We start from the raw sequence: 24210 nt of genomic DNA on the forward strand, positions 1-24210 counted from the left end.
AATCTAACAAACGTCCTGCTGCTTGTGGTCCTTTTCCTGAGAGAGTGCGGTGAGCACCACAAAACGCGTTGGACCTCCTCCTCCCTGTTCTATGCCAACATATACGTCGGCGCTCACTCGCTGTGAACTTCCTCCTCCATCTTGCCAGATTTGAGTTTTGCCAAGTTTGGGAGAAGCCGGCTGAGCAGGCGTGACGCCAATAATGGAAACTGCAAGAAGGCGTCGTCTTGTGGCGTAATAATAGAACGAACGAAACATGAGCGCACGCTGCGTGATCGCTGACTGCCTTCTGTATTCATAAAATATCACCTTCGACACTGAGGATGGAAGCTCCAAGTAACATGACACTGCTTGTGATGCTTCCCCTGAGAAAGTGCCATGAGCACCACGAAACGTGTCAGACCTCCTCCCCTCCTGTTCTATGCCATGTTAATAGAAGTTACCAACATGAGAGCACACTGCGTGATCGCTGACCGTCTTCTGTATTCATAAAATATCACTGTAGACGGTGGGGTCGGAAGGTCCAACAAACGTCCTGCTGCTTGTGGTCATTCCTGAGAAAGTGCAGTGAGCACCACGAAACGTGTTGGACCTCCTGTTCTATGCCATGATAATAGAAGTTACCAACATGAGCGCACGCTGCGTGATCGCTGACCGTCTTCTGTATTCATAAAATATCACTGTAGACGGTGGGGTCGGGAGGTCCAACAAACTTCCTGCTGCTTGTGGTTATTTCTGAGAAAGTGACGTGAGCACCACGAAACGTGTCAGACCTCCTCCCCCCCTCCTGTTCTATGCCGTGATAATAGAAGTTACCAACATGAGCGCACGCTGCGTGATCGCTGACCGTCTTCTGTATTCATAAAATATCACTGTAGACGGTGGGGTCGGGAGGTCCAACAAACTTCCTGCTGCTTGTGGTCATTCCTGAGAAAGTGACGTGAGCACCACGAAACGTGTTGGACCTCCTCCCCTCCTGTTCTGTGATAATAGAAGTTACCAACATGAGGGCACGCTGCGTGATCGCTGACCGTCTTCTGTATTCATAAAATATCACCGTAGACCAGAGGTGGGCAAACTAAGGCCCGCGGGCCGTATACGGCCCGGCAGACCTTTTAATCCGGCCCCCGGGCGGATCGCTAGAAATCTAAATTTGAAGTCTGAATTTGCAGCCGAAAGAATTGCGGGTGTTAGCCGCACCTCTTTCCTGCCCCCCCGCTGGTGCAGCCGAAGAAACCCGTGGGTGTTAGCCGCGCCTCCTTTCCCGCCCCCCGCTGATTCAGCCGAAGAAGCCATTGGAGCTGGCCACGCTTCCTTTCCCGCCCCCCGCTGACGGCATTCCCAGCCGTCCGTCACCACGTGGAGTGAGTGTCCCCGAATTCAAAAAAGTCCCCCAATTCCCGCCAAGTAATGACCCGGTCCCGACTCCTCACCTCACACTGTGCACACTGCACAGGCTGCTGTAGGAGACCCGAGACGGCCGAGGACTGCAGGCAGCAAAACACTGACAGGACAGAGATTTCATCATCATCATCATCAGGTACTTGCTTGTGGGGATGCTGGCAGCAATTGATGGCACACTGGCAGCAATTGATGGCACACTGGTGGCACACTGACAGCAATTGATGGCACACTAGCAGCAATTGATGGCACACTGGTGGCACACTGGCACCAATTGATGGCACACTGGCAGCAATTGATGGCACACTGGTGGCACACTGGCAGCAATTGATGGCACACTGGCAGCAATTGATGGCACACTGGTGGCACACTGGCAGCAATTGATGGCACACTGGCAGCAATTGATGGCACACTGGTGGCACACTGGCAGCAATTGATGGCACACTGGCACCAATTGATGGCACACTGGCAGCAATTGATGGCACACTGGCAGCAATTGATGGCACACTGGTGGCACACTGGCAGCAATTGATGGCACACTGGCAGCAATTAATGGCACACTGGCAGCAATTGATGGCACACTGGTGGCACACTGGCAGCAATTGATGGCACACTGGCAGCAATTGATGGCACACTGGCAGCAATTGATGGCACACTGGCAGCAATTGATGGCACACTGGCAGCAATTGATGGCACACTGGTGGCACACTGACAGCAATTGATGGCACACTGGCAGCAATTGATGGCACACTGGCAGCAATTGATGGCACGCTGGTTTATGTATGTCTTAGTGATTGATTAACATCACAACTTCATTGATTTGAAATTGATACCCTTATTTTTTGTATGATTTTTGCTTTTGCTCATCACTGCCACACACATGCAGCCATGCATTGCACGTGTGTGGCAGTAATGAGAAAAACTAAAAATCATACAAAAAAAAAAGCTATCAATGAAGTTGTGATGTGAATCAATCACTAAGACAATAAGACATACATAAACCATAATTTATGACACGGCATACATTGTCGTTTGGCAGGACTTTATGGGGACAATGTCTGCAGTCTCTGATCCTCTCTAGTATCATGTGCGCAGTCTCTGATCCTCTCTGGTATCATGTGCGCAGTCTCTGATCCTCTCTGGTATCATGTGCGCAGTCTCTGATCCTCTCTGGAAATTTTCACTAATATGAGTCACAAATAGTGAAAAATGTTCATTGTTTTGGGAAATTTTGTTTAATAAATTACATTTTTTTTCTTGTAAGGCAACCTCACTTTTTCATTGTTTAACTATAACAAGTACTCGTACCAGTTGTCCAACAATGATATTTACTGCTTTTTATAAAGAAATACAATTGATTTTATGCAGTATTGAGTTTAGCCTTTTGGCCCGGCCCTCCAAAATATTTTTAGTTTCTCATGTGGCCCCATCGAAAAAATAATTGCCCACCCCTGCCGTAGACGGTGGGGTCGGAAGGTCCAACAAATGTCCTGCTGCTTGTGGTCATTCCTGAGAAAGTGACGTGAGCACTACGAAACGTGTTGGACCTCCTCCCCTCCTGTTCTGTGATAATAGAAGTTACCAACATGAGCGCACGCTGCGTGATCGCTGACCGCCTTCTGTATTCATAAAATATCACCATAGACACGGAGGGTGGAAGCTCCAAGTAGCATGATACTGCTTGTGATGCTTCCCCCTGAGAAAGTACCGTGAGCACCATGCAACGTGTCAGACCTCCTCCCCCCCCCTGTTCTATACCAACATTATAGAAGGTAAGAACGCGGTCAGCGCTCACTCGCTGTGAGCTTCTTCCTCCATCTCACTTAATTTTGAGTTTTGCTAAATCTGGTCGAAAGCGGCCTGAGCAGGTGTGGCGCCAATAATGGAAACCGCAAGAAGGCGGCGTCTAAAATGCAATATAGCCTTCATGACGAAACGCGCTGATATCTAAGTGATCTCGCACTGTATTCGTAATAAATGATGAACCCCTTTGGAGGCACCCTTTAAGGTGTTTAAAATGCTGAGAGAAGGGACTTGCGATCATGTGATCGGCGGTCACATGATCGTAAAGCTCCCAAGCGGCGACCAGGAGCTTTGCCTCAGCCGCCAGGGGGCACGGGCTCTCGGCACAGCTCTATTTGCACCAAGGCATGCAAATATGTGGCCACTCTGCCAAAGCCCGCCCCCCGGAGAGGCCGCATATTTGTGCGCGCTTTGCGCAGAGAGGTTGATGGTTCATTCACACCACAGCGCTTTGCTCTGCACGTGTGGCCATACCTGCTCTGTGTAATGGTTTTGCGCAGAGCAGCCCCGATCCTCTTCTTTTTGGGTCCCCAGTTGATGGTCTTGGCTCCTCCCCCTTGCCGAGTGCCCCCCCCCATAGCAAGCGCTCAAGCAGGCTCTTTTCCCAAGCTACGATTCTGTGAATGGACATTGTGGGGCGTGGCCTTGGCCCTGCTCTCTTCTCATTGGCTGTGTGAGGGGAGAGAGACCCCCGGAGAGCCGCTGCTTTCATGCACATCACTGGATCAAGATGGGTCTGGGGAGGAGCACTGCACCCAGAAAGTTTGTTTTTTTTAACCCGTTGGCGCCGGCCGCGTGCAAATGTAGTACCTCTGGGCGGGTGGGCTTTGGCGCTAAGTGTGAATACAGCTCCCGGTACAGTGACTGGCGGCTAATGGAAAGCCCCCCAATCTCTACTTGCAATTGGGAGCTTGCTCCTCATGCGACAGCCAATCACGGTGGTCGCATGATCCTAAACCCCGCCCCCCAGCATCCTGAACCCCCTTAGAGCAGGGATCCTCAAACTACGGCCCTCCAGCTGTTGCGGAACTACACATCCCATGAGGCATTGTAAAACTCTGACATTCACAGACGTGACTAGGCATGATGGGGATTGTAGTTCCTGAACAACTGGAGGGCCGCAGTTTGAAGACCTATGTATTAGAGCATGGGTCCTCAAACTACGGCCCTCCAGTTGTTCAGGAACTACAATTCCCATCATGCCCAGTCATGTCTGTGAATGTCAGAGTCTTGCAATGCCTCATGGGAGGTGTAGTTCCGCAACAGCTGGAGCGCCGCAGTTTGAAGATCCCTGCATTAAGAGGGTCAAGAGGTGCCAGCTTCAAGCCATTAAGGTAAAAAAAAAACACTTGAGCCTTTAGGCCCACTTTAAGCACAACGCGCCCCAAAAACGAGGCAGCATGTGTTTTGGAGAAAAGATCGGCTCTCCTGTGTAAATCTCAGTACTGAACGGACAAAACTGCAAATCCTTTGGTAAAATAACGCTTGTATGTATATATTTCAGCTATTTAGCTTTTAACACCCAGGTCAATTGTGGGTGGGTGGTGCCAGGGCTGAAGTGGTGCCCGCTAGTTAAATCTCTGACCTGGCAGACAACGATATCTGCGCAGAGAACATCGGACTCCCGGCATCAGATCGTCTCCTCCATGTAGAATGCTGAATTCTCCAGGCTCTGCCGATTGTGGTCAGCAGGGGGCAGCACTTGTATTGGGTAGAGTGGTGGCTGTAGCTCTCTCCCCCCCCCTCCCCAGGCTCTGCAGATTGTGGTCAGCAGGGGGCAGCACTTGTATTGGGTAGAGTGGTGGCTGTAGCTCTCTCCCCCCTCCCCAGGCTCTGCAGGTTGTGGTCAGCAGGGGGCAGCACTTGTATTGGGTAGAGTGGTGGCTGTAGCTCTCTCCCCCCTCCCCAGGCTCCAGGCTCTGCAGGTTGTGGTCAGCAGGGGGCAGCACTTGTATTGGGTAGAGTGGTGGCTGTAGCTCTCTCCCCCCTCCCCAGGCTCTGCAGATTGTGGTCAGCAGGGGGCAGCACTTGTATTGGGTAGAGTGGTGGCTGTAGCTCTCTCCCCCCCCCTCCCCAGGCTCTGCAGATTGTGGTCAGCAGGGGGCAGCACTTGTATTGGGTAGAGTGGTGGCTGTAGCTCTCTCCCCCCTCCCCAGGCTCTGCAGGTTGTGGTCAGCAGGGGGCAGCACTTGTATTGGGTAGAGTGGTGGCTGTAGCTCTCTCCCCCCTCCCCAGGCTCCAGGCTCTGCAGGTTGTGGTCAGCAGGGGGCAGCACTTGTATTAGGTAGAGTGGTGGCTGTAGCTCTCTCCCCCTCCCCAGGCTACAGGCTCTGCAGGTTGTGGTCAGCAGGGGGCAGCACTTGTATTAGGTAGAGTGGTGGCTGTAGCTCTCTCCCCCCTCCCCAGGCTCTGCAGGTTGTGGTCAGCAGGTGGCAGCACTTGTATTGGGTAGAGTGGTGGCTGTAGCTCTCTCCCCCCTCCCCAGGCTCCAGGCTCTGCAGGTTGTGGTCAGCAGGGGGCAGCTCTTGTATTAGGTAGAGTGGTGGCTGTAGCTCTCTCCCCCTCCCCAGGCTACAGGCTCTGCAGGTTGTGGTCAGCAGGGGGCAGCACTTGTATTAGGTAGAGTGGTGGCTGTAGCTCTCTCCCCCCTCCCCAGGCTCTGCAGATTGTGGTCAGCAGGGGGCAGCACTTGTATTGGGTAGAGTGGTGGCTGTAGCTCTCTCCCCCCTCCCCAGGCTCTGCAGATTGTGGTCAGCAGGGGGCAGCACTTGTATTGGGTAGAGTGGTGGCTGTAGCTCTCTCCCCCCTCCCCAGGCTCCAGGCTCTGCAGATTGTGGTCAGCAGGGGGCAGCACTTTTATTGGGTAGAGTGGTGGCTGTAGCTCTCTCCCCCCTCCCCAGGTTCTGCCGATTGTGGTCAGCAGGGGGCAGCACTTGTATTGGGTAGAGTGGTGGCTGTAGCTCTCTCCCCCCTCCCCAGGCTCCAGGCTCTGCAGGTTGTGGTCAGCAGGGGGCAGCACTTGTATTGGGTAGAGTGGTGGCTGTAGCTCTCTCCCCCCCTCCCCAGGCTCCAGGCTCTGCAGATTGTGGTCAGCAGGGGGCAGCACTTGTATTAGGTAGAGTGGTGGCTGTAGCTCTCTCCCCCCTCCCCAGGCTACAGGCTCTGCAGGTTGTGGTCAGCAGGGGGCAGCACTTGTATTGGGTAGAGTGGTGGCTGTAGCTCTCTCCCCCCCTCCCCAGGCTCCAGGCTCTGCAGGTTGTGGTCAGCAGGGGGCAGCACTTGTATTGGGTAGAGTGGTGGCTGTAGCTCTCTCCCCCCCTCCCCAGGCTCCAGGCTCTGCAGATTGTGGTCAGCAGGGGGCAGCACTTGTATTGGGTAGAGTGGTGGCTGTAGCTCTCTCCCCCCTCCCCAGGCTCTGCAGATTGTGGTCAGCAGGGGGCAGCACTTGTATTGGGTAGAGTGGTGGCTGTAGCTCTCTCCCCCCTCCCCAGGCTCCAGGCTCTGCAGATTGTGGTCAGCAGGGGGCAGCACTTGTATTGGGTAGAGTGGTGGCTGTAGCTCTCTCCCCCCTCCCCAGGCTCTGCAGATTGTGGTCAGCAGGGGGCAGCACTTGTATTGGGTAGAGTGGTGGCTGTAGCTCTCTCCCCCCTCCCCAGGCTCTGCAGGTTGTGGTCAGCAGGGGGCAGCACTTGTATTGGGTAGAGTGGTGGCTGTAGCTCTCTCCCCCCCTCCCCAGGCTCCAGGCTCTGCAGATTGTGGTCAGCAGGGGGCAGCACTTGTATTGGGTAGAGTGGTGGCTGTAGCTCTCTCCCCCCTCCCCAGGCTCTGCAGGTTGTGGTCAGCAGGGGGCAGCACTTGTATTGGGTAGAGTGGTGGCTGTAGCTCTCTCCCCCCTCCCCAGGCTCCAGGCTCTGCAGGTTGTGGTCAGCAGGGGGCAGCACTTGTATTGGGTAGAGTGGTGGCTGTAGCTCTCTCCCCCCTCCCCAGGCTCTGCCGATTGTGGTCAGCAGGGGGCAGCACTTGTATTGGGTAGAGTGGTGGTTGTAGCTCTCTCCCCCCTCCCCAGGCTCCAGGCTCTGCCGATTGTGGTCAGCAGGGGGCAGCACTTGTATTAGGTAGAGTGGTGGCTGTAGCTCTCTCCCCCCTCCCCAGGCTCTGCAGGTTGTGGTCAGCAGGGGGCAGCACTTGTATTGGGTAGAGTGGTGGCTGTAGCTCTCTCCCCCCTCCCCAGGCTCTGCAGGTTGTGGTCAGCAGGGGGCAGCACTTGTATTGGGTAGAGTGGTGGCTGTAGCTCTCTCCCCCCTCCCCAGGCTCCAGGCTCTGCAGATTGTGGTCAGCAGGGGGCAGCACTTGTATTGGGTAGAGTGGTGGCTGTAGCTCTCTCCCCCCTCCCCAGGCTCCAGGCTCTGCAGATTGTGGTCAGCAGGGGGCAGCACTTGTATTGGGTAGAGTGGTGGCTGTAGCTCTCTCCAGGCTCTGCAGGTTGTGGTCAGCAGGGGGCAGCACTTGTATTGGGTAGAGTGGTGGCTGTAGCTCTCCCCAGGCTCCAGGCTCTGCAGATTGTGGTCAGCAGGGGGCAGCACTTGTATTGGGTAGAGTGGTGGCTGTAGCTCTCTCCCCCCTCCCCAGGCTCTGCAGGTTGTGGTCAGCAGGGGGCAGCACTTGTATTGGGTAGAGTGGTGGCTGTAGCTCTCTCCCCCCTCCCCAGGCTCCAGGCTCTGCAGATTGTGGTCAGCAGGGGGCAGCACTTGTATTGGGTAGAGTGGTGGCTGTAGCTCTCTCCAGGCTCTGCAGGTTCTGCCGATTGTGGTCAGCAGGGGGCAGCACTTGTATTGGGTAGAGTGGTGGCTGTAGCTCTCTCCCCCCTCCCCAGGCTCCAGGCTCTGCAGGTTGTGGTCAGCAGGGGGCAGCACTTGTATTGGGTAGAGTGGTGGCTGTAGCTCTCTCCCCCCCTCCCCAGGCTCCAGGCTCTGCAGATTGTGGTCAGCAGGGGGCAGCACTTGTATTAGGTAGAGTGGTGGCTGTAGCTCTCTCCCCCCTCCCCAGGCTACAGGCTCTGCAGGTTGTGGTCAGCAGGGGGCAGCACTTGTATTGGGTAGAGTGGTGGCTGTAGCTCTCTCCCCCCCTCCCCAGGCTCCAGGCTCTGCAGGTTGTGGTCAGCAGGGGGCAGCACTTGTATTGGGTAGAGTGGTGGCTGTAGCTCTCTCCCCCCCCCCCCAGGCTCCAGGCTCTGCAGATTGTGGTCAGCAGGGGGCAGCACTTGTATTGGGTAGAGTGGTGGCTGTAGCTCTCTCCCCCCTCCCCAGGCTCTGCAGATTGTGGTCAGCAGGGGGCAGCACTTGTATTGGGTAGAGTGGTGGCTGTAGCTCTCTCCCCCCTCCCCAGGCTCCAGGCTCTGCAGATTGTGGTCAGCAGGGGGCAGCACTTGTATTGGGTAGAGTGGTGGCTGTAGCTCTCTCCCCCCTCCCCAGGCTCTGCAGATTGTGGTCAGCAGGGGGCAGCACTTGTATTGGGTAGAGTGGTGGCTGTAGCTCTCTCCCCCCTCCCCAGGCTCTGCAGGTTGTGGTCAGCAGGGGGCAGCACTTGTATTGGGTAGAGTGGTGGTTGTAGCTCTCTCCCCCCTCCCCAGGCTCCAGGCTCTGCCGATTGTGGTCAGCAGGGGGCAGCACTTGTATTAGGTAGAGTGGTGGCTGTAGCTCTCTCCCCCCTCCCCAGGCTCTGCAGGTTGTGGTCAGCAGGGGGCAGCACTTGTATTGGGTAGAGTGGTGGCTGTAGCTCTCTCCCCCCTCCCCAGGCTCTGCAGGTTGTGGTCAGCAGGGGGCAGCACTTGTATTGGGTAGAGTGGTGGCTGTAGCTCTCTCCCCCCTCCCCAGGCTCCAGGCTCTGCAGATTGTGGTCAGCAGGGGGCAGCACTTGTATTGGGTAGAGTGGTGGCTGTAGCTCTCTCCCCCCTCCCCAGGCTCCAGGCTCTGCAGATTGTGGTCAGCAGGGGGCAGCACTTGTATTGGGTAGAGTGGTGGCTGTAGCTCTCTCCAGGCTCTGCAGGTTGTGGTCAGCAGGGGGCAGCACTTGTATTGGGTAGAGTGGTGGCTGTAGCTCTCCCCAGGCTCCAGGCTCTGCAGATTGTGGTCAGCAGGGGGCAGCACTTGTATTGGGTAGAGTGGTGGCTGTAGCTCTCTCCCCCCTCCCCAGGCTCTGCAGGTTGTGGTCAGCAGGGGGCAGCACTTGTATTGGGTAGAGTGGTGGCTGTAGCTCTCTCCCCCCTCCCCAGGCTCCAGGCTCTGCAGATTGTGGTCAGCAGGGGGCAGCACTTGTATTGGGTAGAGTGGTGGCTGTAGCTCTCTCCAGGCTCTGCAGGTTGTGGTCAGCAGGGGGCAGCACTTGTATTGGGTAGAGTGGTGGCTGTAGCTCTCTCCCCCCTCCCCAGGCTCTGCAGGTTGTGGTCAGCAGGGGGCAGCACTTGTATTGGGTAGAGTGGTGGCTGTAGCTCTCTCCCCCCTCCCCAGGCTCCAGGCTCTGCAGGTTGTGGTCAGCAGGGGGCAGCACTTGTATTGGGTAGAGTGGTGGCTGTAGCTCTCTCCCCCCTCCCCAGGCTCCAGGCTCTGCAGGTTGTGGTCAGCAGGGGGCAGCACTTGTATTGGGTAGAGTGGTGGCTGTAGCTCTCTCCCCCCTCCCCGGGGGAGGTGACTGTGAGGACGGGATCACCGGGATGACGTAATAAGCCTAGAGTACGACGCATTGTTTATTTTTCTGTTTTTCTGATTCAAACAAGTTTATGAATAAAAATCCAGTAAAATATTCCGTGGTTTTTCAAGTTTTTCTTCAAATTAAAACTTTGTTGAAAAGAGAAAATAATGTTTCATGAATTAAAAAACAAACAAACAGTAAAGTAGCCCAATTTTTTGGTATAATGTGAAAGATGACGTTACACCGAGTAAATAGATACCCAACATGTCACGCTTTTAAAATTGCGCACACTCATGGGACGGCGCCAAACTTCGGTACTTAAAAATCTCCATAGGCGGCGCTTTAATTCTTTTTATTTTTTACAGGTTACCAGTTTAGAGTTGGGAGAGGTCTAGAATTATTACTCGCGGTCTAACGCACGCGACGATACCTCACACAGTGGTTTGAACTGTGTTTTTTCTTATGTGGGCGTTCACTTCCGGCGACGGATTTCTTTTTTTGCTTTCCTTTTTTTTTTTTTTTTGCACTTTCTCTTTAACCACTTAAGACCCGGACCTTTAGGCTGCATTCACACCTAGGCGTAGGCGATTTGCAGCGTTTTTTACCGCGACAAATTGCAGCGTTTTTGCCGCGACAAATTGCAGCGTTTTTAACTGCGGTTTTGTATAGGTCATTGTCTGTATGGAGAACGCCGAAGCGGCCCGATATGCCGCGACAAAAAAGGGTCCGGGACTTGTTTGAGCTTCAGGCGTTCGGCGTGGAGATGTGAACCATCTCCATAGAGAATCATGTTATTTCTCCCCTCCAGCGTATTGTAGCGTCGCACTTCAGGCGTTTTGTCGCCTAGGTGTGAATGCAGCTTTAGGCAGCTAAAGGACCCGGACAGTTTTTGTGATTTGGCACTGCGTCGCTTTAACTGACAATTGCGCGGTCGTGCGACGTGGCTCCCCAAAAACAAAATTGGCGTCCTTTTTCCCCACAAACAGAGCTTTCTTTTGGTGGTATTTGATCACCTCTGCGGTTTTTATTTTTTGCGCTATAAACAAAAATAGAGCGAACATTTTGAAAAAAAAAACTTTTTTACTTTTTGCTGTAATAAATATCCCCCAAAAATATATAAAATTTTATTTTTTTTCCTCAGTTTAGGCCGATACGTATTCTTCTACCTATTTTGGGTAAAAAAAATCGCAATAAGCGTTTATCGGTTGGTTTGCGCATAATTTATAGCGTTTACAAAATAGGGGATAGTTTTATTGCATTTTTTATTAATTCATTTTTTTTTACTACTAATGGCGGCGATCAGCGATTTTTTTCAGGACTGCGACATTATGGCGGACACTTCGGACAATTTTGACACATTTTTGGGACCATTGTCATTTTCACAGCAAAAAATGCATTAAAAATGCACTGATTACTGTGAAAATGACAATTGCAGTTTGGGAGTTAACCACAAGGGGGCGCTGAAGGGGTTAAGTGAGACCTCTTGTGTGTTTCTAACTGTAGGGGGGTGTGGCTGTAGGTGTGACGTCATTGATTGTGGTTCCCTATATTAGGGAACACACAATCGATGACGGCGCCCCAGTGAAGAACGGGGAAGCTGTGTTTACACTCACCTCTCCCCGTTCTTCAGCTCCGGGGACCGATCGCGGGACTCCAGCAGCGATCGGCTCTGCGCCAGCAACCCACGGCTGGGCACTTAAAGAGGACGTACCTGTACGTGCTTGTGCCCAGCCGTGCCATTCTGCCGTTGTATATGTGCAGGAGGCGGTCCTTGAGTGGTTAAAATGTTGTTTAATTTATCACTTTTTATGCCTATCACAAGGAATGTTGGGCTCGGTTTCCACTTGTGCGACTTTTCATGTGATTCGGGACTGCAAAGTCGCATGACAAGTTGTACCCCCATGATTTCCAATAAGTACCGTTCATACCTGTGCGCCTTCAAGTTGCAGCGACTTCAAAGTAGTCCCCCGCACTACTTTGGTCCCACTTTGATGCGACTTGAGGTCCAGGACCTCAAGAATACACAGGCATTGCTTCAAGTCGCGGCAAAATCGCGAGACTTTGGGGTTGCAGTAGAGCTGAACGATTCTGGTCAAAATGAGAATCGTGATTCTTTTGCTTAGACTAAAGATCACGATTCTCAAAAACTGAATGCCAGAACCCCCCCCCCCATATAAATCTGTTGGCGTCATTTTCGTTCCACGCTGGTTACGTGGATTCAGTGCCGGTCCCCCCTTACACCAGGCGTTCCCAGCGGGGTCCCCCCTTACACCAAGCATTCCCAGTGGGGTCCCCCCTTACACCAGGCATTCCCAGTGGGGTCTCCCCTTACACCAAGCATTCCCAGCGGGGTCCCCCCTTACACCAGGCATTCCCAGCGGGGACCCCCTTACACCAGGCGTTCCCAGCGGGGTCCACCCTTACACCAGGCGTTCCCAGCGGGGTCCCCCCTTACACCAGGCATTCCCAGCGGGGACCCCCTTACACCAGGCGTTCCCAGCGGGGTCCACCCTTACACCAGGCGTTCCCAGCGGGGTCCCCCCTTACACCAGGCGTTCCCAGCGGGGTCCCCCCTTACACCAGGCATTTCCAACAGGGCCACCCTTACACCAGGCGTTCCCAGCGGGGTCCCCCCCTTACACCAGGCGTTCCCAGCGGGGTCCACCCTTACACCAGGCGTTTCCAACAGGGCCCCTCTTACACCAGGCGTTCCCAGTGGGGTTCCCCCTTACACCAGGCGTTCCCAGCGGGGTCCCCCCTTACACCAGGCGTTTCCAACAGGGCCCCTCTTACACCAGGCGTTCCCAGTGGGGTTCCCCCTTACACCAGGCGTTCCCAGCGGGGTCCCCCCTTACACCAGGCGTTCCCAGCGGGGTACCCCCTTACACCAGGCGTTCCCGGCGGGGTCCCCCCTTACACCAGGCGTTCCCAGCGGGGTCCACCCTTACACCAGGCGTTTCCAACAGGTCCCCCCTTACACCAGGCGTTTCCAGTGGGGTCCCCCCTTACACCAGGCGTTCCCAGTGGGGTCCTCCCTTACACCAGGCATTCCCAGCGGGGTCCCCCCTTTCACCTTGCGTTCCCTGCGGGGTCCCCCCTTACACCAGGCGTTCCCAGCGGGGTTCACCCTTACACCAGGCGTTTCCAACAGGGCCCCCCTTACACCAGGCGTTCCCATGGGGTCCCCCCTTACACCAGGCGTTCCCAGTGGGGTCCTCCCTTACACCAGGCGTTCCCAGCGGGGTCCCCCCTTACACCAGGCGTTTCCAGCGGGGTCCACCCTTACACCAGGCGTTTCCAGCAGGGTCCCCCTTAAACCAGGAGTTCCCAGCGGGGTCCTCCCCAAAAAACAGGTGTTTCCCAGCGGGGTCCCCCCTTACACCAGGCGTTTCCAGCGGGGTCCCCCCTTACACCAGGCGTTCCCAGCGGGGTCCACCCTTACACCAGGCGTTTCCAACAGGGCCCCCCTTACACCAGGCGTTCCCAGTGGGGTCCCCCCTTACACCAGGCGTTCCCAGTGGGGTCCTCCCTTACACCAGGCGTTCCCAGCGGGGTCCCCCCTTACACCAGGCGTTTCCAGCGGGGTCCACCCTTACACCAGGCGTTTCCAGCAGGGTCCCCCTTAAACCAGGAGTTCCCAGCGGGGTCCTCCCCAAAAAACAGGTGTTTCCCAGCGGGGTCCCCCCTTACACCAGGCGTTTCCAACAGGGCCCCCCTTACACCAGGCGTTCCCAGTGGGGTCCCCCCTTACACCAGGCGTTCCCAGCGGGGTCCCCCCTTACACCAGGCATTCCCAGCGGGGACCCCCTTACACCAGGCGTTCCCAGCGGGGTCCCCCCTTACACCAGGCGTTTCCAGCAGGGCCACCCTTACACCAGGCGTTCCCTGCGGGGTCCCCCTTACACCAGGCGTTACCAGCGGGGTCCACCCTTACACCAGGCGTTCCCAGCGGGGTCCACCCTTACACCAGGCGTTCCCAGCGGGGTCCACCCTTACACCAGGCGTTCCCAGCTGGGTCCACCCTTACACCAGGCTTTCCGAGCGGGGTCCACCCTTACACCAGGCGTTTCCAACAGGGCCCCCCTTACACCAGCATTCCCAGCGGGGTCCCCCCTTACACCAGGCGTTCCCAGCGGGGACCCCCTTACACCAGGCGTTCCCAGCGGGGTCCCCCCTTACACCAGGCGTTTCCAGCAGGGCCCCCCTTACACCAGGCGTTCCCAGCGTGGTCCCCCCTTACACCAGGCGTTCCCAGCGTGGTCCCCCCTTACACCAGGCGTTTCCAGCAGGGCCCCCCTTACACCAGGCGTTTCCAGCAGGGCCCCCCTTACACCAGGCATTCCCAGCGGGGTCCCCCCTTACACCAGGCGTTCCCAGCGGGGTCCCCCTTACACCAGACGTTCCCAGCAGGGCCCCCCTTACACCAGGCGTTTCCAGCAGGGCCCCCTTAAATCATCAGGTATGATGCCCCAGCAGCATAGACTCAGTACAGAGTGGAAAGGACTGGAGGAGCCGGCCGGGTGGCTTCTAATATTAATTGAGCTGCAGCTCCGCCCACCCCCGCCCCTTCCCACGTCATTACACTCACAGACAGACATCAGTGGGGCGGGAGGTGGGCGGAGCTGCAGCTCAATTCCTATTAGAAGCCACCCGGCCGGCTCCTCCAGTCCTGTCCACTCTGCACTGAGCAATTCCTATTGCTTGGTCTACAATAAAATGGCGGCCGTCGGAGACATTGTCTCCGCCCGGCCGCGGACCTCTAGCGGCGTCAGCGGCGAATAATCGGGGGCCCTGAATAATGACTCTGCGTGGAACCAGCTGTGAAAAAGCAGAATCGCGGGTCATCCCGCGGGGAGATCGTGGGCGGGGAGAATCGAAATCGCGATTCCCTCCGCGATTAATCGTGCAGCTCTAGGTTGCAGTAGTGGAAACGGAGTCTAAACATCCCTTGTAATTTGGAATGGTGCTTGACAGGTCCTCTTTATGGAGAGATGTGGGGTCAATAAGACCTCCCCCTCCCCCCACATCTCTCCTCCAGGCTGGAAAGCATGAGATAAAAAAAAAAAAAAATTCACGATCTTATGCTTACAAGCCACGATCACGGCTTTGTTTACAATCGCGGCACCGGATGCGACGTCATAACGCTGCGCCTCCGACGATCATAGAGATGACTAGAGACCATCTGGTTACCGGAAATCTCTATGCTCCTCGTTTGGCGGCGGACGATTCTTTCTCCGGGACGGGAGAGCCCCGGAGAAGCACCGGATGACGGTGGGAAGGGGGGGTGTCCTCTCCAATCTCCTGTAAGAAGGATGAAGCGGCGGAACTGCCGCTGTGATCGTTCTTATGGCGCACAGAATCGCCGGCTGATAACGAGGAGATCTAAATGATGCCTGTAGCTGCACCCGTACTTTAGATATTCCACCTGGAAGTCAAAGATGTTTGGCCTAAAAATACTCAAGAAGGCCCCAAACTTAGGTTGGACCGGACCTTTCAAAGAGGACCAGTCATTTATTCCGTGGAAGATCCTGATGATTAGAATTGTTTGGGTGTCCCATTGAAATATTCGCACCCTCGTCTAGTGTCATTGCGCCATAAATTGAGTCAAAAGTCATCGGAGGTCTCGCAGTCAAGTTACAGCACACGGGTCTGGTATTGTCGGGAACCAAAAACCGGACGGAGACAGAAAATGCAGATAAAAATGACACCTTTAATAACAGTTCAGGAACGTAGTCCTAAACAGAGGCCAGGGTTTGGATTAGGGTGGTCCCGATACCGATACTAGTACCGGGACCGATGACGAGCATTTGCCCTAAGTACTTGTACTCGGGCAAATGCTCCGATCCTTCAGCTGATACCTGAACAGTCAGGGTGATCAGTGCTATGGGGGAGTGACAAGCACCGATCACCGCTGACTGTTCTCGTATCCTCCTCCATCCCCCCTCCGTGTCCCACTCCATACTGCCTTCTCTTTTTCCATGTTCCTGCCGTGTGCCCCCATCCGTGCTGCTGCCGCCGTGTGTCTCCTCCTCTCCCCCCTCTCTCTCTCCCCGTCCGTGCTGCCACCATGTTTCTCCCCCCCCCCCCTCTCTCTCTCCGTCCGCGCTGCTGCCGTGTTTCTCCCCCCCTCTCCGTCCGTGCTGCCGCTGTGTTTCTCCCCCCTCTCTCGCCGTCCATGCTGCTGCTGTGTTTCTCCCCCCCTCTCTCTCTCCATCCGTGCTGCCGCCGTGTTTCTCCCCCCTCTCTCTCTCTCCGTCCGTGCTGCTGCCGTGTTTCTCCCCCCCTCTCCGTCCGTGCTGCTGCCGTGTTTCTCCCCCCCTCTCTGTCCGTGCTGCCACCATGTTTCTCCCCCCCTCTCTCTCTCCATCCGTGCTGCCGCCGTGTTTCTCCCCCCTCTCTCTCTCTCCGTCCGTGCTGCTGCCGTGTTTCTCCCCCCCCTCTCTCTCCGTCCGTGCTGCCGCCGTGTGTCTCCTCATGATAAAGGGGGCTTCCAGATTCCGATAAGCCCCTCCGCCCGCAGACCTTGGCAACCAACGGCCAGGGTTGTCGGGAAGAGGCTCTCGTCCTCATCAACTTAGGGGCAAGGTGCTTTGGGCCCCCCCCACACTTTTCACATTTATTTGTATCATTTTCCTTCCACTTCACAATCATGTGACACTTTGTGTCTCTCACAGAAAATCCCAATAAAATACATTTACGTTTTTGGTGGTAACATGAGAAAATGTGGAACATTTCAAGGGGAATTCTAACTGTGAGTGCCCGGCTGTGGCTTCACAGCCTGGTGAGCCACACTGTGCGTTGTGAATGGCCGGACAGTCTTCTGGGACCTGTGACGTGTCCCAGAAGATTGCGGGGAGAGGTGATCTTCCTTGCAGTGCCAGGGGAGAAAGTGGGAGCTGGGTGCCTCCAAAAAACAAGGTACACGCCTTTTTGCTTAGAGTAAGGCTTACCTGCACGTTTTAGGAGATATTTACCATATACGCTTGCGCTGACGTCATTAGCGCATGCGTGGGAGCAGGGTCGCCATCAGGGGGGTACAGGCAGTACACCTGTAAGGGGCCCGGATGGCAACCCCCTTTAAAAAAAAAAATTTTAGGGGTCCGAGGGCCCCGGATGGCAACCCCCCCCCCTTTTTTTATTTATTTTTCTATAAAAAAAATTGTTATATATATATATATATTTTTTTTATTCTTATATATATTTATATTATTAAAATACAGAGGGCCCATGCCTGAAGCTGTGTAAGGGGCCCCAAAATTCCTGATGGCGGCCCTGCGTGGGAGTGAAGTCACGCGACGCTGGCCAGTCACTGAGCCGGAGTCCGCGGCCACGAAAAGGAAGAGGGGGTGGAGATGGACACGTCCTCCAGCAGGGACAACGTGGGCTTCATTTGCAGGTAAGTTCAACATAATGGGCTAGTATGCAATGCATACTAGCCCATTATGCTTTTACTTTGCGGGGGGGGGGGGGAGTAAAACCCATCAGGGTTTACTTCCTCTTTAAATACCACAAAAGAGAGCTCTAGTTGTGTGAAACAAATGATAAAAATGTCATGTGTACAGTGTTACGTGACCGCGTAATTGTCATTCAAAGGGTGACATCGCTGAAAACTTGACCTGGGCAGGAAGGGGGGGGGGGTAAAAGTGCCCGGTATTGTAAGGGTTAAAGTGTCAGTTCATCTTTACAGAAGAAATTTCAACACAGGACACACCCCCCCTGGTCCTCGCTAGACCTGCAGTTTAAATTTCCTCAACTAATATTTTTGTCGATGAATATTAACATTTTAGTTGACTAAAACGACAACAATTCAGATGACTAAAATACGACCAAAAAGACTAAAACTAAATTAAAATTTGATGTCATTTTAACAGTGCTGGGCTGTCCACACTCCAGCGGTCCTTCTCCTCCAGCACAGACCAGGTCGATGCTGATTGGTCAGTGTCGGTCACAGTGACACACACACTGGATCCTGTGCTAGGAGCTCACCTTGACCAAAAGTGCAACAAGTGTAGTCAGCCGCGGAGACCAGTGCAGGTCCAGGGCGAGACGTGGTCCATCTCTATGGTTCCCAGACCCTGACCCTGCTCCCCTCCTCTACGCGGTCCGTCTGAGAAAAGCAGATCTTTCTCCAACTATGTCAGGATTGTTTCGAAAAACTTTCCGCGCTTCTAGAGCCTTTTGGTTTCCCGAGGCTAAAAACACTACACTGCTCCCCCCCCCCGACCTCTTTAACCACTTCCCGCCCGGTCAATAACAAATTGATGTCCGGGAAGTGGTTCTGTTACCCTGACTGGATGTCATATGACGTCCAGCAGGATAACATGTCGGCGTGCGCCTGCGAGTGCGGCGTGTCGGTCTGACACGCTGCATCTCCGATCATAAGAGGCTTCTTACCACATGATCAGCTGTGACCAATCACAGCTGATCATTGCGTGAACCAGGAAGAGCTGGTAAACGTCATTCCTCGGTTCGCGCTGACAGGGAGGGACGCATATAGCAACTGGATCCAGGTAATACATTTCGGGCCAAAACTGAATCTGTTAAGTCCCCGCCCCAAATATTCCCATTCCAGAGTCAAAGGCCTTTTCTGCATCCAATGAGGCCACCGCTTCCTGTGAGTTTTTTTCCCTCTGAATGTGGGACAAAGTTACCCGAGTCCCCCCTCCCCCATGCCATGCATGACGCCACTTCATCCTGTAAGCATTATGTGGCCCCCGAGGTACCAAGCGGCACAATGTCAGACATGAAGTGCCTAAGAGGAACCCTTCCCCCTTATGTCCTACATGGCACCCCAAGACAAACCTAACTGTTCAAGACATTTCAATGGGTGTGAATGATGGGGGACAGGAAAGAGGGGGAGGAGTTCACAGGCCTGGGGGATGGCAGGGGGGAGGAGTTCACAGGCCTAGGGGATGGGAGGGGGAGGAGTTCACAGGTATGGGAGGGGGGAGGAGTTCACATGCCTGGGGGATGAGAGGGGGAGGAGTTCACAGGTATGGGAGGGGGAGGAGGTCACAGGTATGGGAGGGGGAGGAGGTCACAGGTCTGGGGGATGGGAGGGGGAGGAGGTCACAGGCCTAGGGGATGGGAGGGGGAGGAGGTCACAGGCCTAGGGGATGGAAGGGGGAGGAGTTCACAGGTCTGGGGGATGGGAGGGGGAGGAGTTCACAGGTATGGGATGGGGGACAGGAAAGAGGGGGAGGAGTTCACAGGCCTGGGGGGTGGCAGGGGGGAGGAGTTCACAGGCCTAGGGGATGGGAGGGGGAGGAGTTCACAGGCCTGAGGGATGGGAGGGGGAGGAGTTCACAGGGAGGGGGAGGAGTTCACAGGTCTGGGGGATGGCAGGGGGGAGGAGTTCACAGGCCTAGGGGATGGCAGGGGGGAGGAGTTCAGAGGCCTAGGGGATGGGAGGGGGAGGAGTTCACAGGCCTGAGGGATGGGAGGGGGAGGAGTTCACAGGGAGGGGGAGGAGTTCACAGGTCTGGGGGATGGCAGGGGGGAGGAGTTCACAGGCCTAGGGGATGGGAGGGGGAGGAGTTCACAGGCCTGAGTGATGGGAGGGGGAGGAGTTCACAGGTCTGGGGGATGGGAGGGGGAGGAGTTCACAGGCCTAGGGGATGGAAGGGAGAGGAGTTCACAGGCCTGAGGGATGGGAGGGGGAGGAGGTCACAGGCCTGGGGGATGGGAGGGGGAGGAGTTCACAGGCCTGGGGGATGGAAGGGGGAGGAGTTCACAGGCCTAGGGGATGGGAGGGGGAGGAGTTCACAGGTTTGAAGCCTTATTACAGGAAAATACACATAAAGGGGGGGGGGGTAATCTAAGACGTCCTCTTCCACCTCATAAAGCACTGGGGTGCACGCTGTGTTTCTGCCCGGATTTGAACCGGGGACCTTTCGCGTGTTAGGCGAACGTGATAACCGCTACACTACAGAAACTTCCCAGGTCACCCTGTGTCTGGTCATGAGGTGCGGTGGAGAATGGCTGGACTAGATGATGCTGGACGTCCATGGGGTAGGGGAGGAGGAGGAGGGAGGAAAAAGGAGGTAGTGGGTAGGAGATGGGGGATGGGTAGAGGAGAACTGGAGTGGTCAGGGGAGAAAGAGAGGGGGATGGAGGGAGAAAGAAAGGGAGAGAGTGATGGGGATGGAGGGGGATGAAGAGAGAGGGGGGTGGAGGGAGAGAGAGAGGGAGAGAGAGGGGGGATGGAAGAAGAAATAAAGGGAGAGAGAGAAGGGGGATGGAGGGAGAAAGAGAGAGAGAGGGAGATCGTGGAATAAAGAAAAGGAGAGAGAGGGGGTGCAGGGAGAAAGAAAGGGAGAGAGAGAGGGGGATGGAGGGAGAGAGAGAGAGTGGGGGTGGAGTGAGAAAGAGAGAGGGGGGTAGAGGAAGACAGAAAGGGAGAGAGAGGGGGGATGGAAGAAGAAAGAAAGAGGGGGGTAACTAAAGAGAGAAAGGAAGAATGAGGGGTGATAGAGGAAGAAAAAGAGGAGGATGAAGAAAAAAAGAAAAAGAAAGGAAGAATGAGGGGGGTGGAGAAAGAAAGGCAGTTAGAGAAAGAAAGAAAGAGAGGGGGTTGGAGAAAGAAAGAAAGAAAGAAAAAGAGGGGGTTGGAGAAAGAAAGAAAGAAAGAAAGAAAGAAAGAAAGAAAGAAAGAGAGAGTTGGAGAAAGAGAAAGAGAAAGAAAGAGAGGGGGATGGAGGGAGAATGAAGGAAAAAGATGGAAGAAAGAAAAAGAGTGAAACGGAGGAAGAAGAAAGAGAGAGAAGAAGGAGAATGGAGAGGAAGGGTGGAGGGAGAAAGAAAGAGGGGATGGAGAAAGAAAGAGAGGGGGATGGAGAAATAAAAAATGTAAGAAACAAAAAAAGAGAGGGTGGATGTAGAAAGAAAGAAAGAGAGGGTGGATGGAGGGAGAAAGAAAAAGAAAGAGAAAAAAGGAGATGGAGAAAGAAAGAAAGAAAGAAAGAAAGAGAAAGAAAGAGAGGGGGTTGGAGAGAGAAAGAAAGAAAGAAAGAAAGAAAGAAAGAGAGGGGGTTGGAGAAAGAAAGAAAGAAAGAAAGAAAGAAAAAGAGGGGGTTGGAGAAAGAAAGAAAGAAAGAAAGAAAGAAAGAAAGAAAGAAAGAAAGAAAAAGAGGGGGTTGGAGAGAGAAAGAAAGAAAGAAAGAAAGAAAGAGAAAGAAAGAGGGGTTGGAGAAAGAAAGAAAGAAAGAAAGAGAGGGGGTTGGAGAAAGAAAGAAAGAAAGAAAGAAAGAAAGAGGGGTTGGAGAAAGAAAGAAAGAAAGAAAGAAAGAAAGAAAGAAAGAAAGAAAGAAAGAAAGAAAGAAAGAGAGGGGGTTGGAGAAAGAAAGAAAGAAAGAGAGGGGGTTGGAGAAAGAAAGAGAGGGGGTTGGAGAAAGAAAGAAAGAAAGAAAGAAAGAGATGGGGTTGGAGAAAGAAAGAGAGGGGGTTGGAGAAAGAAAGAAAGAACGAAAGAAAGAGAGGGGGTTGGAGAAAGAAAAAGAAAGAAAGAAAGAAAGAGAGGGGGTTGGAGAAAGAAAGAAAGAAAGAGGGGTTGGAGAAAGAAAAAAAGAAAGAAAGAGAGGGGGTTGGAGAAAGAAAGAAAGAAAGAAAGAAAGAAAGAGGGGTTGGAGAAAGAAAGAAAGAAAGAGAGGGGGTTGGACAAAGAAAGAAAGAAAGAAAGAAAGAGAGGGGGTTGGAGAAAGAAAGAAAGAAAGAAAGAAAGAAAGAAAGAGAGGGGGTTGGAGAAAGAAAGAAAGAAAGAAAGAAAGAAAGAAAGAGAGAAAGAGGGGTTGGAGAAAGAAAGAAAGAAAGAAAGAAAGAGAGGGGGTTGGAGAAAGAAAGAAAGAGAGGGGGTTGGAGAAAGAAAGAAAGAACGAAAGAAAGAGAGGGGGTTGGAGAAAGAAAGAAAGAACGAAAGAAAGAGAGGGGGTTGGAGAAAGAAAGAGAAAGAAAGAAAGAAAGAAAGAAAGAGAGGGGGTTGGAGAAAGAAAGAAAGAAAGAGGGGTTGGAGAAAGAAAGAAAGAAAGAAAGAGAGGGGGTTGGAGAAAGAAAGAAAGAAAGAAAGAAAGAGAGGGGGTTGGAGAAAGAAAGAAAGAAAGAGGGGTTGGAGAAAGAAAGAAAGAAAGAAAGAGAGGGGGTTGGAGAAAGAAAGAAAAAAAGAGATGGGGTTGGAGAAAGAAAGAAAGAACGAAAGAAAGAAAGAGAGGGGGTTGGAGAAAGAAAGAAAGAACGAACGAAAGAAAGAGAGGGGGTTGGAGAAAGAAAGAGAGGGGGTTGGAGAAAGAAAGAAAGAACGAACGAAAGAAAGAGAGGGGGTTGGAGAAAGAAAGAAAGAACGAACGAAAGAAAGAGAGGGGGTTGGAGAAAGAAAGAAAGAACGAAAGAAAGAGAGGGGGTTGGAGAAAGAAAGAAAGAAAGAGAGGGGGTTGGAGTAAGAAAGAAAGAAAGAGAGGGGGTTGGAGAAAGAAAGAAAGAACGAAAGAAAGAGAGGGGGTTGGAGAAAGAAAGAAAGAAAGAAAGAGAGGGGGTTGGAGAAAGAAAGAAAGAAACAGAGGGGGATGGAGAAACATAAAAAGAGAAAGAAAGAGAGGGGGATGGAGGGAGAATGAACGAAAAAGATGGAAGAAAGAAAAAGAGTGAAATGGAGGAAGAAGAAAGAGAGAGAAAAAGGAAAATGGAGAGGAAGGGTGGAGGGAGAAAGAAAGAGGGGGATGGAGAAAGAAAGAAAGAAAGGGGATGGAGAAATAAAAAATTAAAGAAATAAAAAAAGAGAGGGTGGATGTAGAAAGAAAGAAAGAAAGAAAGAAAGAAAGAAAGAAAGAGAAAAAAGGAGATGGAGAATGAAAGAAAGAAAGAGAGGGGAATGGAGAAAGAATGAAAGGGGGGGGTGGAGAAAGAGAGAGGGATAGAGAAAGAAAGAGAAGGGGGTGGAGAAAGAAACAAAGAATGAGGGGGTAGAGGAAGAGAGAAAGAGATGAAGAAAGAAAGAGAGAGGGATAGAGAAAGAAATGGAAAGAGGGGGATGGGAGAAAGAAAGAGAGGGGGATGGAGGGAGAAAGAAAGAGAGGGGGGGTGGAGGGAGAAGTTTTTGTTGTGTTTATGAAAGTAGAATTCTGGTCACATGTTTCCTTCTCCATCTCTATATACTCGGAATAAACCAAGAGTCCTTTAGTAAAATCAATTGGCCAGAAGTGAAGATCTAGCGATCCTCTCGCCCCATTCGCTGACACACTTTTGACCAGGAGATTCCAAGCCTGCCCACCACGCCAAGGTAGACTCTTCTAGGGCAGGACCTACACTGACTACACTAAGCTACCCTACTGGACGCTACTCATCCTTTCTCTAATGTTGGGTGTATGTTTGTAGTACGGCCTCATCCTATAATCTGTGTGTGCCGTCTACTCTCTCCTGATTGGGTTGTGTGTGTGTGTGTGTACATCTATCTAAAGCATGGAGCGGTCAGTTTATGTACATCTGGACGTCCTCTGTTAGTGTCATTGTAAGTTGTCCAGTGTGTGTCAGTAAATAAATGTTAGTCCTGTTTTTTACCTCGGCACGTAGCCAAACTCATCTGCAACTCGGAGTTCATCTTGCCTTCGGGCAAAATAATCCCGGTCCTCCCGATTTGAGGATGAAGGAATCACATGCTCTGTCACCCCATACCCAGGGTGGTAGCACCCCCTCTTGGTGGTAGGTGAGTGGGTGAAGCGAAGCCTGATAAGAGGCATTGCCACCCTTTCTGGTAGATGAGTGGGTGAAGCGGTGCCTAAGAGGCATTGCCACCCTTGGTGGTAGATAAGTGCATGTAGGGGGGGCCTGGGGGAAGCACCAGTACGCTGGGCGTGGGAGAGTGAGGGCAGATGAAACTTGGGGGGAAGTTCCACTGCCCACACTCACCCCATACCCAGGTTGGTAATACGCCCTCTTGGTGGTAGGTGAGTGGGGGGCGGAGCCTGGTAAATGGGCATTGCCACCCTTGGTGGTAGATAAGTGCATGTAGGGGGGGCCTGGGGGAAGCACCAGTACGCTGGGCATGGGGGGAGTGAGGGCAGATGAAACTTGGGGGGAAGTTCCACTGCCCACACTCACCCCATACCCAGGGTGGTAGCACCCCCTCTTGGTGGCAGGTGAGTGGGTATAGTGGAGCCTGATAAGAGGCATTGCCACCCTTGCTGGTAGATGAGTGGGTGAAACGGAGCCTGATAAGAGGCATTGCCACCCTTGCTGTAGGTGAGTGGGTGAAGCGGAGCCTGATAAGAGGCATTGCCACCCTTGCTGGTAGATGAGTGGGTGAAGCGGAGCCTAAGAGGCATTGCCACCCTT

General features: G+C 53.5%; 1 long non-coding RNA gene and 1 other non-coding gene across 5 annotated transcripts; one reads left to right on the forward strand and one right to left on the reverse strand.

Annotated features, from left to right (window-relative positions):
- The first annotated feature begins 4431 nt into the window (after positions 1 to 4431).
- LOC120941733 lies at positions 4432 to 10002 on the forward strand. Of its 4 annotated transcripts, none has more exons than XR_005749580.1 (3): positions 4432 to 6104; positions 8432 to 9405; positions 9562 to 10002. It is a non-coding gene; the product is annotated as an uncharacterized LOC120941733 (long non-coding RNA). The 4 variants fall into 4 exon arrangements; XR_005749579.1 differs by having other exon boundaries at positions 8432 to 9007; positions 9094 to 10002; XR_005749581.1 differs by having other exon boundaries at positions 4432 to 5043; positions 5130 to 6104; positions 8432 to 10002.
- A 9751-nt stretch (positions 10003 to 19753) lies between these two features.
- TRNAV-AAC lies at positions 19754 to 19826 on the reverse strand. The gene has a single exon. It is a non-coding gene; the product is annotated as a tRNA-Val (tRNA).
- Positions 19827 to 24210: the final 4384 nt, after the last annotated feature.

This window comes from Rana temporaria, chromosome 5, assembly GCF_905171775.1.
Source record: "Rana temporaria chromosome 5, aRanTem1.1, whole genome shotgun sequence".
NCBI classification, from domain to species: domain Eukaryota; kingdom Metazoa; phylum Chordata; class Amphibia; order Anura; family Ranidae; genus Rana; species Rana temporaria.